At 38.4% G+C, this 14,232-nt stretch overlaps 1 long non-coding RNA gene across 1 annotated transcript; it reads left to right on the top strand.

The window, feature by feature from the left end:
- Positions 1 to 303: 303 nt before the first annotated feature.
- LOC141908971 (uncharacterized) lies at positions 304 to 1,129 on the top strand. Its single transcript, XR_012619650.1, has 3 exons — positions 304 to 384; positions 920 to 958; positions 1,049 to 1,129. It is a non-coding gene; the product is annotated as an uncharacterized LOC141908971 (long non-coding RNA).
- The last annotated feature ends 13,103 nt before the right edge of the window (positions 1,130 to 14,232 follow it).

The following is a 14,232-nucleotide window of genomic DNA, read 5'->3' as shown; positions in this document are numbered from 1 at the left end:
AATTCAAGTTTTTGATTGCAACAAACCGTTACATTGTCTCTGCCAAAGTTATACAGGTCTCTGCCAAAGTTATACATATCCGGCATTTTTCCAATTCAACAAACAAGTTCATATAGATAAAGTAATCGACAGAAACCTGAAAATCTGAAAAGAATTTGAGCATCCATTGTGTGATGATGATGATAATCTTCTATCCAGGAACCGCGTATCAAGTTGATATTTTGTCGACCTCCGAAATAATGCACACAGCACAAGATGGTAGAAAAATGGAAGGTGAACCAGTGGAGATGAGCGCATGCGAAGAGACAAGTCACGGAACCGTGATTGAATATCAACTTCCAAGAACACACACCATTCAAAATATACGCATTAAATACGCCGAACGTAAGTCTGTATCATGAATATATGATCAGATCATCTATAGTTCAACATCGCCTTTAAACAAGAGTAAGGAAGGTACCGTTCTTTTAAGTAACGTTGAGGTTTATATTGGAAGTTGTTGGTCCTGACTAATGATCTTAGTTATACGTGAAAAATTGACGGTTGAACAAAAACGGCTTTTGATATGTACAGATCCCTATCAAACTGGAGGTTAACAGCTATTTATGATGGCCGATTATGGGATCATAATGCGTTACTTTTTTCGAGCCGATTCAAGACAAACATTAATTTGCTTCCTTGAAATAAGATTTTTCATCGTATCTAAATTCAACATAAAACACAATGGAATAGTTTAATTAAACATGGCGTAAAATCAAAAAGTGACTATCGTTTTATTGTCCATAAAATAGTTATTTTATGTCATGAATCGGCTACAAAAATAACGATGTCCCTTACCAGCCACCATAGATTTGAATGATGTTTAAGACTTATGTTACGGTAATCATTGAATATTTTAGCAATGTGTTTATCAATTCAGCTCATCTAGGTTCGTCAATACACCAGATGCCTTTTAAAGGTAAACCTTGCGTTAGTTTCGTGTAAATTCAGTACATCCTACATGTATAATAATGAAAATTCAAGTCAAAGCGAATGCATTTTTTTCAAGGTTGCTCTTTAGATTGGAGCGACGTATTTTTTGGACGCTGCTATTGCTCTACGGACGAGCTAACAAAATATAACAAACAGGACGCTCTACGATTTTGTCGAGATAAAGATCCGCGTTACGGACATGTATGTTATCATTCATTTATTTACTTATCTATTTGCTATAGTTTTTAATCTTAAAATAGAGATTGGCCCGGTTGTGTATTTACTTGGTAAAGATTTCCTGTTATTTTTGTTTTGATTTGGTGTTGATTCGAACCTGCCCTCAGCGAAACAAGGGTTTGATTTTGAAATCTGAAACCGAAGTACCGGCACACTTTATGCGGAATGATTAAATAATGCATGCATATTAAAAAATGTTCCTGCTGAATTACAAAATTGGGGTCCAATCAGCGATCAGGAAGTTTATGCGTGTGCATTAAAATGGTTTTTCAAAAGTAAAATCCGTATCTCACTTCGTTAAATAAATTCCTATGTAATTTCTGATGTAATTTAATTCGTTAATAAAGAATATTAATCATAAATAATGAATGAAACGGTTCGGTATGAATTATGAATTCTGTAAGCGATCTACGTCCGTCTTTAGTTAAGTCGTATAGATAACTGAGTCCCTTTCTTTTCAACATCATGCGCATAGTTGTTTCAACTTGATGGACAAGAAGAAGAACGTTACATGAGGATATATGGTTCTGGGAATGGTTATTTGTATTGGATCCAAGGATCATCAGACGATAATTTTGCATTTGAAAATTCACTTGGAGGTGAATATCTACATCGTACACATAGAATTTCTGTATGCGTTTGTCATTAATTCTACGCTTTTACACGTTTCAGGTACAACCGAACAGTATGACGCTATACTGTTTAGTCCTAATGCAAATAAATGGTATCCGACCAATGCCACCGACACTAAGACCCGCATTATCTGTGAATCAAAAGTTAAGTAAACATCATATCATCCCGTTTAGAATTCGAAGAACATTCCATGCAATGTAATCCAAGTTTGTTTGTAACTATAGGAAATAACGTGTATATGTTCGGAAATGCTACGAATGAAAATGATGAAAAGAGTCCTACAATGGAAATGGGTGATAATGCTACCAATCCGATGTTTCTAGTAATCATACCACCCGGTCAGTTGTAACGAGAAGCTTTTAGTCAACGCGAACTATTATAGTAAATGTAAAAGGCTTTCTATACCCCGACTGCAAACGATGTTTGCAGATTGTGAAGTACGTAGATCTCACAACCTAACGATCTACTTATTGCCGGTCCAAAATGACATTGCTTACGGTATAAAGATAAATCAGAAGTAATTTGAAATGAATCATTTCTTGTCACTTGTACATGCCCCAGCCTGCCATTTAACCCTCGATCGCGATAATGATTAAGTTGCTACGAGTTGAATAAAAAGGGGGCACGGAGAAATACGCCCTCTGCTCTCCGAGTCAGAGGCAAGAACTAGTAAAGATTGATTAAAGCTTGTTCTCATTAATTATTCGGCAGAGCTAACCGGGGTACTGCGCCAGATCGATTATCATTTTAAAACCGACAACAACAACAACAACAACGCTAGAGCTGGTGTGCGCATTGCCAAAATAAAGCACCACGAATCAAGCCCGAAACATTCAGTTGACGACTGCCCGTCTGATGAAAAGCAGGCGCAAATTGAAGTAGATCACGAAGAGTTCGTTCCATTGGAAGACCGCAAGAAAGGTTTCACACGATTCGACGATCGGCATACCATATTTATCCCTGTATTTCCGGGCGATATAATCGCAATTATCCCTGAAGGTGGCGTTGTTCTAGGAACGAATGATGTTAATATGACCCGTAATACGGGAATGATGATCGCATATAGGACGGAATTCAATGCCATTCGTGAAGACACATTCTGCATAAAGAATACGACACAAACTGTTCTTATGAAATTGGCCTTTTTCATCACAGAATCTTACGCAGGTAACGATGCATATTTTGACTGAAAACGATCTTAGAAAGTGATGAAAATGATAGACTCTTCTTATAAAGCATATGATTAATTATTCGTATTTCTCACGCAGATTTAGTTATTCGTCCCCGAGAAGCGATCACGGATATCGTACGAATTACGATGAACGACTCGACACAAAATGCAAACTGCCGAATAGTACCACAAAGATATCCAGCATCGGACAATGAACTGATTTATATGTGTGACAAAACTAATACAGTTTCAAAACTCACCATCAAACTGACGAAGAATGCTAAAATCTGTAGCATATCCGCATTTGGATATCCAGGTATGATTATTATCAATGCATTCAAATGCAATTGATAACAGACGTGTTTTTTCGAATATATATTGTGTTGCCGCATTTGGAAACTGATTTTCAATTCTCTGTCGTTTTTAGACGGTGAAATATATAGAAATGTTATTACGCACGAAAGATATCGCGCCAAAAGAATGAAATTCGGGACAAAAACAAGAAGTATGGAATGTTTATCACTGATGTTCACCAGGAGTTCCTGGGTACAGTTTGATTTGCTGTCATTACACTATATACAATCAGGTAAATATCACAGATAGTTTATACATTCCTGGAGAAAGATTTAATACGCGAGGTTCGAAATCATTATGTATCGGAGCTTGTTTGAAGAAGGTGATGGGGCAAGTAGATTGATTAATGATTTGGGAGTTGATACGAAACGAAACATTTGTCAAATTTCAGTATCGGTCGATGATAAAATGTCTGGTCTCGTTCTGTACGTGTCGACGTCCACGTTCTGGAGGGAAAATCTCCATTTCTGCGAAGTTCTCGTAGAAAACGATCGCAATCAAACTGAAATCCGTTGCGGAGTTCCGAAAATGGGAAGATTTGTAACAATTGTTCAAAAGACGGGAAATACCGTTACCAGAGTGTGTAGAATTCAGATTTTTGGAACTGGTGAGTTTTTTCTAGGTTTTTGAGTTCCGTCGTTTGAAATAAAATGTGTACATCTCTTGTATTGATCATGTATAAAAGCATTCGAGCGAAGAGAAGATTCATTAGGAATCACATCACAACTTATAAGAGACAAGCAAATTACAGCCTCTTCCGGAACTCCTAGTGACGTCAGAATGATTCCAGAATCGACCGCTTGGTGCGCTTTAGATAAGGAACAGAAACACGTGTTACAGGTAGGTTCAGAAAAGCTAAAGTATTCTAAAACGACAGCTTTCAACAATACCTTTTACGACTTATTTCTTTAGGTTGATTTCCTGCGGGATGTTCTTTTGACAGCGTTTTCAACTAAGATCCCAGATCAGAAAATCATACGTTTCGTCGATGGCTTCGAATTCTCTTGGAGGCATCACAAAACAGGAAAAATGATGTTTTATACTGAGGCGCCATTCAAACGTAAGGTAGGCTAAGACTAGGCGATGACATAAAATTAACATTTCCTTTTTTTCATGAGTTGACTGCTAAAAGATGCTCTTTAGATATTTTCTGTAAATAGTATTTGTAGGGGTGTAAGAGATATCTAACTATTTAAAAGAGTGTTATGTTTCATCGTTTCAGAAATCATTTCTTTCGAAAGGCGTCGTGGAAAAGGATCTGGAGACATATTTCTACCTTCGTCATCCTGTTATTACATCATTAGCGCGCTTCACAGTCACGTATTACGTCACTTTCCCATGTTTACAACTAGAAGTGTATGGATGGTACATGGGTAAAACCGGTGATTGATTTTACTCCAACTCGATCAAATAGCTTTATGTCCCTTGCTTCGCATATCACATACCGCATTCATGTACTTAACACATTCGCAGTATGTTGGCATCGTCGGAGTAACATAGATTTCATTAGAATCTAATTCGCATTCAATGTTTTCAGAAAGCAAAATCAATAAAACTGGAACGTATGATTACAAATTGTGGAAAAAGGGTTTTGAATGGACGATCACCGCTCCGGAAGATTCTCATTTCCTCGTTGAATATCCAATTCAGCAAGTGCCCGCTGCCAATTACCAGGTGATGATTAGTAGTTTTCATTAATTGATCTAGTAATAATTTGAAACAAAAAAATGAACTCAAATGATTAAAATAATTCATGATTTATAGGCAAAGCCAGAAACTCAGTGGGTTTATTCCAAAGATTGTATAGAGAATATCTTTGAAGTTCAACTTTTTGATGCGAACCACACGATGCAAGTTTCCAAAACATACGCCAAATTACCGACTTTAGTGGTGAATAAAAACCACGTTCTCATCGTGAAACTGGATGTCTGTTTCGCAAATAGAATCGTTTTCACCGACGAATATTGGCTGAGAATGAACATCTCAAAAATAGGTAAGGAGTATCATTTCCAATCGCTGATTATTGGTAAAATCTTTTCTGAAAAGGGAATATCTGCATGACTGCTGTGTTATCCAGATTGTCCTGGTGTCGGGTTTCTGGACTCGATCAATTCTACAATTCGCCACTTGAACAGCAAAACGTGTAGTCTGTTCGCATCACCGATGTTTCCAGTTCTGCCCGGACGAACTTCATTAACAACCTGGAAAATTACTACCAAATTCACAAACTACATCGAACTGAAGTTTATCAAATTCGATTCTTCGAATGGTGAATGTCGTTTGAACTATTTGGAGCTGATACACGCGAGTCAATTCGTCGGTCATCGTATCTGTAACAATAGTATGCTGCCCGATGCAATCTACAGCGATTGGAATGAATTATCTATTCGTTTGACAATCAGCGTATCGGCTACGAATGTAATGGGATTTCTAGCACGTTATCGGTCACAGGAAATTAGATTTGATCAAAATATTAACAATCATTCGGGTGAGTAGTTTTGGCTAAATATCCAATAGAGATTTACGTAACATAATTTTTTTTTTGTTTACTTTTGCAAATAAAATCCCTGTGTAATATTCAGTATGTTGTAAATGGTTATTCTTTCATGGCTATTTCAGGCAATGAATGCGATCCAAACTGGCTGCACTACGACGGAAATTGTTTTCTATTCCGAACTGCTAACAGTTCTTTACCTCTGAAGATTAATTCAGCGAATAAATTCTGTCGATCTGAAGGTGCGTTTCTGGCCAGTGTGAAGAGCGAGAAAGAAGCCAAATTCATTCATGCAAAGTTAGTGACTTATTGGCTGAAAGATCACAGCGAAGAACGAAAGGTTTATATCGGTGAGAACTATTTTCAGTTGATCGGTTTAGGATGATATCAGCTAAATTCTCTAAATTCCTGAAATTCTATATATATTTAGGTTTATACGACGAAACGAATACGAGATATTTCGAATGGTTTGACCACACTGCTGTCGGCTTCACGGCATGGTGAGTTAGCAGGAATAAAGTCGATGAGTGTGGATACATTTTTATATGGATATGAACTACAATAAGATCCCAGACAAAGTTCGATGTCGATGTTCTCGATACCTCTCAAAATATTCATTATAAAAAAAAATTGTGGCGCCATTTGATTTTGAGTTTATAGTCAATATCTTTTTTACTTGCGGCCGATTTTCTCGCATTTAATGCTTCTAATTTTGATCAGGGCCAACGAACAACCTAACGGAGGGAATTTAGAGAGGTGCGTTTTGCTGGATCAGAAATCGCTTCTTCCTAATACGGCTCTGTCAAATTGGTACGATTTTCCATGCGGTGAACCGGCTACAAATCATTTCATTTGTAAAAAGCCAAGTCGTCAGATTACATCGATCAAGCCTGGTAATTCTAACGTATTGTACGTGGTTGTATTTGCTTTCTCGCTATCTAAATTACTTTAACGATTTATCTTTTGAATGTTTTGAAGTTCGTTGGACGCAGCTTCCCGATTTAGGACCGAATAATCGCTCAGTTTGTACCGATCACGAATTGTTCACGTGTTTCAATGGCGAATGTATTCACAAAACTGATGTTTGTGACGGTATTGAAAATTGTAGAGACTCATCGGATGAAATCAATTGCGGTAAATAAAAACTTATAGAAGATTCTATAGTATTTCTGTGACCAATGCAATCATCGATGGAATAAAATACCGAAATGTTACCGGCGTGTCTCTTTTCATTCGTTTATTATCAGGAGTGACGTGTTCAGATCAACAGTTCCGCTGCATGAACGGACGGTGTATATCGTTATCGTATTTATGCGATTTTCGAAACGATTGCGGCGATAATTCTGACGAATCGTTTTGTTGTAAGTGTTTAAACAACGCGATCAACTACAGACGGGTAGAACTGTTGTTAATGTATATCTATTTTCTTCAGCTTACCCGTCTTGTGATGCTACGGAATTTCATTGTAAGAATGATCAATGTATTCCTGAAATCAAACGAGATGATCGTATCGCAGATTGTATTGATGGATCAGACGAGCGGCTCAGTGCAGGTAATACTTGTTAATACCTATATTATTTCGAATGACCTTCAGATTACACTTTTTTACTTTTCACACAGTTGAATGTAACGGATTTCAATGTTACGATGGTTCGTGTTACCCAGCCAGTTGGAGATGTGACGTCACCTTCGACTGTTCCGGTGGTTCTCGAGAAGATGAAGCGGGTTGTCTTTCTAAACGTAAGTAAAAGTATTTCATGATATTGAAAAAAATCTGTTAATAGACGCAATAGTTGACGGAAAATTCGATTTTATTTTTCGTTCATTGAAGTAAAATTGCGAGATGGATTTAAAGAATGCGCCAATGGTTTCGTTTATAACTCATCGCAGAGATGTTTATACAACACTGATCAGTATGGATTTCAAACTCCGTGTCGAGACAATTCACATCTCTTAAACTGCGGTAATTAACATATGAAAATACTCATTGCCAAGTGGTATTTGCCAAAGTTGAAGACAGTGACGATTATATCTTGCATTATGTTTTCAGGAGATTACATTTGTCCAAGTGGATACTTCAAATGTCCAGGAAGTTACTGCATTGCGGCCCAATTCGTCTGCAATGGGCGACCAGATTGCCCTAGTAATAATGATGAACACAAATGTGGTACGAACCTAAATCGAGATTATCAAAATGCAACATAACGTTTTTTATTTTCTAAGGTGGCAATCTGTATTATTTACAGATACATATGTATGTCCAGGGATGTATAGATGTTCTTCGACGAAACAATGCGTGCATATGGATGAAATCTGTGATGGAAAAACGCAATGTCAAAATAACGACGACGAACGATTCTGTAACTTCATTATTCCTCATCCTTGTACTGGTTCTGGGTATTCTGTATTTTGTGAATCGACCGATCTTACACGACTCCCGTCCAATGGCCAATATACAGCATCTAGATCGATCAGTTTATTCAATAACACTAGAATCATATTGGACAACTCTACATTCCAACCATTCGTTTATTTGACTCATTTAGATCTGAGGTTGTGCGGAATCACTCAGTTGTCCGTCGGAATCATCTCGTATCTGGTGAATCTTAACTTTCTCGATTTACGTGAGAACCCGCTGGTGACTCTTAAAGCCGGCAGTTTGAGTAATCTCGGTAATCTCCGTACTATCTACTTGAACGCTAACGGAGAACTGTCTCTGATAGAATCTGGGGCCTTTATGAACACATCGGCTTTGACATCACTTGATCTACACGGAGTTAATCTAAACACGCTTTCACTCGGCATGTTTCACGGACTTTCTTCACTGAAGCGATTAAATCTTTCTGCGAGTAATATCGTTGACATACAAGACGGCGCTTTTATGGGCCTCGGAGAAGTATCAAATTTAGACTTATCGAAGAATAAGCTACAATCATTTACAACAGAAGTTTTTAGTGATCTGAAAAACCTGGCCCATTTACGTAGTGACTATTACAAATTCTGTTGTATGGCTCCAGGAGTTTCAGAAAGAAATTGTTTCCCTCCGAAAAACCAGTTTTCCTCCTGCACTGACTTGATGCGTAGTCTTTTTCTACGCATTAGTTTGTGGATCGTAGGAACTGTGGTTCTATTCGGTAATTTATTGGCACTGATCATTCGCTATCGTTTCGACACACCATCAGCTAACGGTCGTTTGACTGTAAGTCTAGCGGTTTCAGACTTTTTCATGGGTGTTTACATGTACATAATCGCCAGTGCCGACTCGTATTATCGGGGTACGTACATTCTTCACGACGAGAACTGGAGGAACGGATCGTTGTGTAAACTAGCTGGATTTCTTGCTAGTCTATCTACTGAGGTGTCCATGTTCATGTTACTGGTTATGTCTCTGGACAGGTTCGTCGCAGTTGTTTTCCCTTTTTCACGAATGAAGCTGACGCCTTCGCGAGCTTCGTACTGCATCGTGTTATTCTGGTTTGTAGGTATTGTCCTGGCCGGCGTACCTCTTTTACCTATTGATTATTTTGGAGGAGAGTTTTACTCACGTTCCGGAGTTTGTTTGTCTCTACATCTGACATCAGAGCAACGACCTGGTTGGGACTACTCGGTAGCAGTATTCATCGGATTGAACTTTGTAGGTTTTATGATTATAGCTGGTTGTTACGTGTGGATGTATAGGGTGATTTCTTTATCTAGTCAAACAAGGCATCAAACGAAATCACAAAATAAGGAAATAGCCGTTGCAAGAAAGATGATGTTGATAGTACTTACTGATTTTTGTGCTTGGATGCCAATAATCATCCTCGGTACGAAATTGCTTTACAGACCTAAGAACTCTCACTGTCATTCAATTGTATGATTATGACTAGAAATATATTTCACCAATGTCATAGTCTCTACTATTAACTTATCCAGGTATACTTGCTGTAAGTGGCCAAATTGTCATACCCAGTGACGTGTACGCGTGGATAGCTTCGTTCGTTCTACCAATTAACAGTGCCATAAATCCTGTACTTTACACGATATTCGGATTCAGGTCCATCAGGTGAATTCAAAGTGCTATCTACCAGGGACCAGTTGCTCCTAAGTTGGTTTTGACCAAAGCATTAAAAGTCCATTGTTACAACGGTTTATCTGACCTTTATCCTTAACCAACTTTTGAGCAACTGGCTCCAGAGCGTATCGTGCACAGTCATCTAATATTCTGTATCTTCATTTTAATCACGTCCGTACAAATAAATTGCTCTTTCAGAGAAAGAAGTATGCTGAATAGAACTCAGAGTTCAACACGTAAGATCACCACCCGTATCATCATGACATTTTCCATTACACTTTTATATTATACACGCAATTCGCAGTGATACAGTTCAGAACAATTATTCAATGCATTTGATACAATTTATCTTTTAGTCTCAAGCGAAAACGTCACCGACGTGCTAGTGCCGAACGTTATACCTATTTTACCCGAACAGAAACAAGACATCGATGACCTGGAGCCATTGTCGATGGTATTTCATTCCAACGCAAACCCGCGTACAGCGCTTGCTGTAGTTAAACGACTGGCCGAAGTGTTACAAGAAGTTCATTCCAAAGACTTGTCGATCAGAGTACTGGAGGTTGAGACTGTAATTCTTGGATATAAGAAGGTGCGACTTTTTCTGCATAGTTCGTCATTCATTGAAATAATCGTAAAAACTTGTTGCATAAACGAACGAATTTTGTTTTCAGAACTCGCGCAATGCATGTGAGGTAGTAGAAGTTTTTCTTACAACCGACAGATTTTTTGGTCAGACTGATATAGCTGTAGACATTTCGCAGTTTGGAAAAGTCGTGAAGTATCTTCTGCGAAAGATCAACAACTCGAAAAAGGCCGCTTAAAAACCATTCACTCGCCTTTGAAACAGCCGAATCTGGACACGTAGCACGAATGTTAGTTGTCACTGATTTCGATTCAATCTTGCATTTTTGTTTCCAATTTCTAGACGTTGTAGAATTGTAGTTTTTTTTAAATGTATCGAATAAAGTCATTTTTTGTCTATCACTGAACTCTTCTTTGATTCGCTCAATGACTTTCGAAGAGGTTGGCGATAGAGGAATGAATAAGCAAAAATATCTCATCATGTGTACTAGTAAACAAACAAAAAATGTTCACAATGAAAATGATAAATTTGTCCTGCCAGAAAGTTGTTTAGATGGTTTTTGCAAATAAAGTGGAATTGAAGGAAGCGTACACAGATATACACAGATCTCAGACCCTAAGGACCTTTTGCGGATGTCAGTAGATACCAGTCCTGCTTACCTGTCTATACCATACCCGTAATACATCGGACACGCCTGGAATTTTATTCAAATTCAGGAAATTGATTTCTCAAAATTGACTTGTTTTTTTTTAAATTCTGGGCAGTTCGTCGTAACCTCTCAACCTCCTTACCACGCTTCGGGGCCGGGCCTGGATCTACAGTATTCAAATGGGAAATCACATGTCGGACTTGACCCAAAGACGAATGATGCCGATGTGCCCCGACCACGAAAGATGAGACGTAACACCCATGACAATAGGCTATCTATCCTTTTCCTGCGTTGACTTATTTGATCAAGGAAGTATTCGCCTTATCACTTGTATTTATTGTGCCACTTTGACATGATTAAAATGATGAGGTTATGCTACTAAAAATGCTTGGAAAAAGAGAAAAAGTAAAATGAAGACCGGACTTGAAGTAAATTGTGCATCATTTATTGACGTGCAGTAAATGGAAAATTAAGCGATGAAAAAAAAAGAAATATTCAATTTTAATTAAACCCTTAAATAAGATAGTGAATGCGTGTTCAAAGAAAACCAATGTATCTAGTTATCTTCGCAGAAAGCCGAATCATCGATTTATGAACCACGAATGGACGCGGTTGTTTCCGAATAGTTGATGCATCGCAGAAGGTGCTTGACAATTTTTCCGAATTGAAAAATATCGACTGCCATATCGGCATCACCGTAGAATTTACGGGTGGCGACTAGAACGTCCGCTTCATTGCTGTACAAGTTCTGCAGAAAACATAATCAGACCATCACAATCTGGACAATATATAAGGGATATACTGATAGGTTACAATCCAACCTTTATTTTACCTTCGGATATCCAACGAAAACTATCTCCAAATCCAGTACTTTGATAGACAAGTCTCTGGAGTGAACCTCTCGTAACACTTCGGCCAGTCGTTTAACTACGGCTAGAGTTGCACGAGGGTTTGCATTGGAATGCAACACTTCCGATAACGGTTGCAGTTTGTAATTGCCCTGTCGTATTTTGGGTATCATTGGTAGGATATTCGATACGAGTTCGGTTATTTCTTCTGCCAATCACAATGAAAATAAACAAGACAAAGGGTTTAGCGCAAGTCGGCAGAGCAACTAGTGAAAATAAGGATATATCTAGGACTAATTGATCATTGAATAATTTACCCATTGAGTCGACTCCATGTTTTCTGTAAACGGCATGTCTTTCTCTGGAAGTTGAATTTGTTGTAATCATTTATACATAAACCATCAATATGGCATATGGTTGTTTAACAGGGCAAACAAATGTCATGCAAAGCATTTGGGAAATTGTTTAATACCTCATGGATTTGAAACCAGCTATCGTATAAAGTACAGGATTGATGGCACTGTTAATGGGTAGAACAAACACGGCCATCCAGGCGTAAACGTCACTCGCTATGACGACTTGTCCGCTAACCGCGAGGATACCTACACCGGATGATAGTGTGAATTGCATGGATAAGGAAATGCAAAAATTCATTCGTTACAAAGGTAAAGAAAAATTAACGTACCGAGAATGATTATTGGCATCCAAGCACAGAAATCTGTAAATACTATCAACATCATCTTTCTTGCAACGGCTATTTCCTTATTTTGAGATTTCGTTTGATGCCTTGTTTGACTAGATAAAGAAATCACCCTATACATCCACACGTAACAACCAGCTATAATCATAAAACCTACAAAGTTCAATCCGATGAATACGGCTACCGAGTACTCCCAACCAGGTCGTTGCTCTGATGTCAGATGTAAAGACAAACAAACTCCGGAACGTGAGTAAAACTCTCCTCCAAAATAATCAATAGGTAAAAGAGGTACGCCGGCCAGGACAATACCTACTAACCAGAATATTACGATACAGTACGAAGCTCGCGAAGGCGTCAGCTTCATTCGTGAAAAGGGGAAAACAACTGCGACGAACCTGTCCAGAGACATAACCAGTAACATGAACATGGACACCTCAGTAGATAGACTAGCAAGAAATCCAGCTAGTTTACACAACGATCCGTTCCTCCAGTTCTCGTCGTGAAGAATGTACGTACCCCGATAATACGAGTCAGCACTGGCGATTATGTACATGTAAACACCCATGAAAAAGTCTGAAACCGCTAGACTTACAGTCAAACGACCGTTAGCTGATGGTGTGTCGAAACGATAGCGAATGATCAGTGCCAATAAATTACCGAATAAAGCAACAGTTCCTACGATCCACAAACTAATGCGTAAAACATTACTACGCATCAAGTCAGTGCAGGATGAAAACTGGTTTTTCGGGGGGAAACAATTTCTTTCTGAAACTCCTGGAGCCATACAACAGAATTTGTAATAGTCACTACGTAAATGGGCCAGGTTTTTCAGATCACTAAAAACTTCTGTTGTAAATGATTGTAGCTTATTCTTCGATAAGTCTAAATTTGATACTTCTCCGAGGCCCATAAAAGCGCCGTCTTGTATGTCAACGATATTACTCGCAGAAAGATTTAATCGCTTCAGTGAAGAAAGTCCGTGAAACATGCCGAGTGAAAGCGTGTTTAGATTAACTCCGTGTAGATCAAGTGATGTCAAAGCCGATGTGTTCATAAAGGCCCCAGATTCTATCAGAGACAGTTCTCCGTTAGTGTTCAAGTAGATAGTACGGAGATTACCGAGATTACTCAAACTGCCGGCTTTAAGAGTCACCAGCGGGTTCTCACGTAAATCGAGAAAGTTAAGATTCACCAGATACGAGATGATTCCGACGGACAACTGAGTGATTCCGCACAACCTCAGATCTAAATGAGTCAAATAAACGAATGGTTGGAATGTAGAGTTGTCCAATATGATTCTAGTGTTATTGAATAAACTGATAGATCTAGATGCTGTATATTGGCCATTGGACGGGAGTCGTGTAAGATCGGTCGATTCACAAAATACAGAATACCCAGAACCAGTACAAGGATGAGGAATAATGAAGTTACAGAATCGTTCGTCGTCGTTATTTTGACATTGCGTTTTTCCATCACAGATTTCATCCATATGCACGCATTGCTTCGTCGAAGAACATCTATACATCCCTGGACA

This window comes from Tubulanus polymorphus, chromosome 7 (assembly GCF_964204645.1).
Source record: "Tubulanus polymorphus chromosome 7, tnTubPoly1.2, whole genome shotgun sequence".
Taxonomy (NCBI): Eukaryota; Metazoa; Nemertea; class Palaeonemertea; order Tubulaniformes; family Tubulanidae; genus Tubulanus; species Tubulanus polymorphus.
This window is presented reverse-complemented; position numbering and strand designations above follow the sequence as displayed.